Raw genomic sequence first — 5,167 nt, 5'->3', positions numbered from 1 at the left:
GTGGGTGGGGGGGTTAAGACTGACCAGAGGAAACAGTGAGTCACTCAGATGCAGCGTCACGGGGGCGACAGAGGAAGCGTCAGGGAGTGTGTTTTATGTTGAAAATGTACAGACCGAAAATGTCTCAACAGCATTTTGTTTTCCATTCACTATGGCTGTGGTTGAGCTCCTGTTGTAACGGTTTTTATTTAATATTTATGTGACCTTCCAATGAGAATTTTTTAGGGTGTTATTGCACTTTTTAGGTTCATTTTTACCGTCTGAAAAAAAAAAAATGATATATATCTTTTAACAGGGATTTTGCTTTAAAGATGTTGTTTTAGTTCACTTTTGCTTTAATGCACAAATAGATGTTAGTGTGACAAAGAACCGTTGTTCTGTGATTTATTTAAGACTGGGTTTTATTTTGCTTCTGTGATTGGACAGTTTGAAGAAAAAAAAAAAAAAGAAAACGGGTGCGCCAGAAAAACAGTGCCCTGACAAGAAACACTAATATGGACTGTGATTTAAATTAATTCTTAAGAAGTTCATGGCAATGCTCACTTACTGTAGTACTAAATTATAAATCTGTCAAAGCCACCCTGGTTTATATTGAGCGGATATGTGCGACCGAGGAGTGGACACACTGATCATGAATTATCTCCTGAGCTTGGCATTGGAAATAAATGATCATTATATAGGGAATAATAATGTGTGTAAATGATATTCCTCCAGATATTGTTTTGAGAAGAAAAAAAGGTTGTACAGTATTTTCCTCTGTAAAAAATAACTATATATGAACAAAATGCTCTTTGATGAACAGCTTCCTTTAAAAAGAAAACCGTAAAAAGGAGAAATGAATAATAAAAAGTTAGAAATTCAAATAGCCTCATTATAGTTTGCTTGTGTGCGTGACCTTTTTTAATTACCCCAGACTTTTGGAAAAAGTTGTTGATACTATAACATTGGCAGAATCCGTTATGATATTTGCAGTATATTTTTTTTCTTTTTCCAAACTATGTCAGAAGCTCAAACTAAAATACACTGATTTGAATTCATTCATTGATGTTTCTGTTTTATTTAACGACTCGTTTTATTCATTGTCATTTTTCTGTGCGTGTGCGTGTGTGTGTTTTTTTTTTTTTTTCCTCATTAATTGAAATTCTTGGTTTATATTTACTTTGCTGTGGGCATGCCTCGTTCACAGACTGAACTGTCTCCCGGGACTCTGTTGCAAAGCAGAGGCATTACTACATTTGTTTGTTTTCTCATCATTTGCTGAGATAACTGTAGGGGCTGGGAGACGCTGTGCACTTGAATTTATTTTGTGTGTGTGTGTGTGTGTGTTTGTGTACGTGTGTGTGACGGTGTAAAATAGCAGGATTTGTAAAAAGTTGAAAATAAAGAAACTATAATTATTATAATAATACAAATGTAGTGCTTGGTAGTGCTTCAGCCTGAGGATATTCTGGGTGACGTGTGGAGGGGGAAAGGTGCTGCTTGGACGACAGCAGGGCAAAAGGTCACAGCAGCAATCTCTGTCTCTCTTTCTATCTGTAGGTGACACTATTGAAGTGTGTGTGTGTGTGTGTGTGTGTGTGTGTCCCTGAGAGAGAGACAGATAGGCTGCAACTAGAAGAACACAGACCTGTGGCTCCGTCCCAGCTGCTCAGAGCTTCGATTCATATTTCATGACCTTGTTCGTCTTTTCCTGCTTTGTTCTGCTTTAAATTCAACTGGGACACTTTTTTTGTCACAGAATTTGAAAAAAACGAGAAAAAAAAAACAAAACATCTGCATTCATGCAGGTAGAAAAATCAACAATATTTGTTGTTGGGGTCGCCCGTTGTTCACGCTTGACTTTCTGGTGCAAGAACAAGATCAGAGCTGAGGACCATTAGGGAGATTTAGAGGCCTGCTACTGCTAACAAGATGGCTCTCTGTGTCTTGTTCAGTGTTAACAGGGCACATTTACACATTTATTTATCTATTTTTTTTTTTCAAGTTCTGTTTTTTTTTTTGCCTTGAGCCATGTGCTGGGTTTTCCTCCCACTCCCTCATGTCACCCAGTGGTCAGTGTGCTGGTTCTGTCTGTCCCCTCGTCTACAGCTGTTCCTGTCCTTCCTCCTTCTCTTCCTTGTGATGTTTTTTTTTAATAAAAAAAAAAAAAAAAAAAAAGGAGAAAAAAAACACGGGTAAAGGCATCACCATCTGTCAGCCAGCTGGTATCCTGTATATAATCTACCAGAAAAAAAGAGAATAAACATGAAAATTATATTACACAAAAACCAGACGGAAACGACCTCCAAATCCTGCATAGACTGCTGCTGAAACAACAGATCATTTTACTGTTTTAATTAACAGAGTAAAAAGGATGGTATAAAAAAGTGGTGGGGAAATAAACTGAGATGTATTTCCACTGCTGGAAAAATGTAATATGAAAGCCGCCTGCTTACTGCAGTGTAGTGGCATAAACAGAGCAACATTTTAGACTTTGTAAAATATATTGCACTTTTGGACTAAAAGCCATCTCCCGTTAGCGTTCAATTTGGCTAGATTCATGAGACATTTTATATGAGAAGTAGACAATGAAGCAATTTTTTAAAAAGTCTCTGCTTGAATTTGTTGCCCTCAGCACTACTATTCATTCTAGTCCTATTGCTTTCTTCCACTTGGATACAGTGCTGTTCATCTTCATTGTGCTATATTTATGTTTTTCTTCTGTTTCTGCATGTCTTATGCAAAGATTGAGCTTTTCACTCAGTGAAATAAAAACATACTGAACGACTTTAGGCCTGTTTTCGGTGTCAATGTGTTTTTCAATGTCAAAGAAAAGTACAACGTATCTCCCGACAGACGCGGGCTTTCTGCCGTCTCACAAAGCACCTCCGAGTCGTATACGTTGTATATACGAGTGCCAACAGTGTGTGTGTGGTGGGTGTGTGTGTGTGTGTGTGTGTGTGTGTGTGCCGGCCATGGCTGACATGCAGTCGGTTGATGTGCCAGGAACAGGTTGAGTGAGAGTGTGAGCAGCGTGGAGAGGCAACAGTCGGGGCTGGGAGCACATACGACAGGTGTGCACTGCATATGTGGTCACATGATGCCTATAAGGCAGATTAGGGCCCAAACAGATGAAGCGCTGCTTAATGGCAGCTTTTATTAAGTTCACAAAGCGTGGAGGGAGGGGGTGAACAGAGGAAAAGCAGGTGGCTGGGCCTGTGCACTCCTAGATGAAGACAGATATTGTACAGTGGAGTCTGAAGAGGGTAGCCACTGTGGAAGGATTTATGGAGATTTGCCCGCCCTGGACTCGCCGCCTGCCTGTTCCCGAATCTTGCACTAATAGCCAGAGAGCGAGAGCTGGAAAAACTCAGAGAGAAAAATGCGCCGGTCGCAAAGCCAGAGAGTTATCATATAAGATGAGATGAAACTATAATGATACCTGTGAGGACAGTCAGTCACTGCCACAACAAAAAGTAAAAGAAAAAAGTGCAAAGGTTACAGATTTAAGATTATAAGTGCCAAGATAACTATCATGAACATGTGACCTGCATGTTAAAACGAGTGCACATTTTACATTACGAGTGCATTTGTAAAAAATGACAAATGAGAGAAACATCAGATGTGTGAGGGAAACTCTAAAATGTCTATACATAACATGCAAAACATTAATATATTCACAATACTAGTTTAAATAGAAGTGTTGAGACACGAAGATGTGCATTGTAATGACACATTATCAACATAAATACTGTACATCCACCCAGAGATGTGTCAAGACAAATAAAACGTGCAGGTTTGTGTACACACATGATTACATTTCCATTTAGAGAGCTATAAACGGAGGTACAACATGAAGCCAGCAGGAAAAGCTCGCCCGGTGTGTACTTATGTCTGCTCTCTTTATCACTATATTGTGAACATAACTGAGGATGCAGGTGTTGGATCTACAGAAAAAAGGCAGTCGGGGGAACGCGGGCTCTGATTGGCTGAGTCTGTTTGGACTGTACGTATTGTACAGTGTGACGGCTGCCAACATGAAGGAGCACCTCCAGTGCTGTGTGTCAGGGCCTGAGACAGATACTTCAGTGAGATGTGATGTCTGCAGTACAGTTCAGTTTAGTCCACATCTCTCCGCACTCACCGCCTCCAGGCACACACCACTGAAACAGACTGTTCGCTGCTCTGTTAATCTGTCAGTTCTGTTGAAGCTTCTCTGCACACATGATTTTAGCTTTTTCTCTTTCTGGAAGTTAAATTGTTCCTGAAGCAGACAGGATTCCTCTGATTTATCCCTCAACGGGTGAATGAAAAGAAAAAAGAAAAGAAATTTGTGGCTGGATCAATATTTATATTAAGAATGGGTCACATGATTACTTATGTGGAAGGGGTTGCACCCCACAGAGAAAGATCACCTGATTGCAGTTCCCTTCAACTCTACACAGCTTTTTAGCATCTTCCAACTCAACTGTTTCCACTTTTCAGCCTCAGTTTTACAGTTTGACTCTCAGCTGTTCTGATAAACCCACTGAACACAACATGCTCCGCAGCTGATGACAAACAGACAACGTTAACAACCGGGCGCTGAACACAGCGGAGCATTTAGCAGCACCAAACACACAGCTAAAAGACAGTGAATGTTGGACTTAGATTCATCAGGTTCATCACGAATGCCACTCAAACTGAACACTGACGTTGCTCTGTATCTGCTGGATGTGCAAATAAGCCATTTTGCTAATTTTGCCACGTCAACTTAAAAAGGTGATAAAATGGCAGTTTTGTGTTTGCAGCTTGTTTCCCCTAAGTGGCAAAAAATAGATAATTAAATAAATAAATCAGGTAATGCAGATTTAGGATTGGTTGGAGTCGTTTTCAGCAGTTCATGACGAAAGAAATCGTGATTTTTAGCTAATCTAAACACTCCCAACCTCGCTGGCTAGGTAGCTGCAGCGGGGGATGGTAAAATCTGATCAACTTTGTAATCAAGAACTCCAAAATCTTGACTCAAGACAGTTTACGTCAACATTAAAGTTATTATAACGACCGGCAGCTCGGTCTTTTCTGAAAGCTCTGATACATCTTCTTCACTGTAGACGCCTTGTCTCTGCCAAACGCCATCGTTCGAGGTGATTAAACCGAATTTACTAGATTAAGTGCCAGATTGTCAGTTCACTGTGTTCAACACCCT

The sequence above is a fragment of the Seriola lalandi genome, unplaced genomic scaffold (genome assembly GCF_002814215.2).
Source record: "Seriola lalandi dorsalis isolate HSWRI2012SDOR001 ecotype SW California unplaced genomic scaffold, Sedor1 jcf7180002054861, whole genome shotgun sequence".
NCBI lineage: Eukaryota > Metazoa > Chordata > Actinopteri > Carangiformes > Carangidae > Seriola > Seriola lalandi.
The sequence above is the reverse complement of the archived record's forward strand: the minus strand, read 5'-3'. Positions refer to the sequence as shown.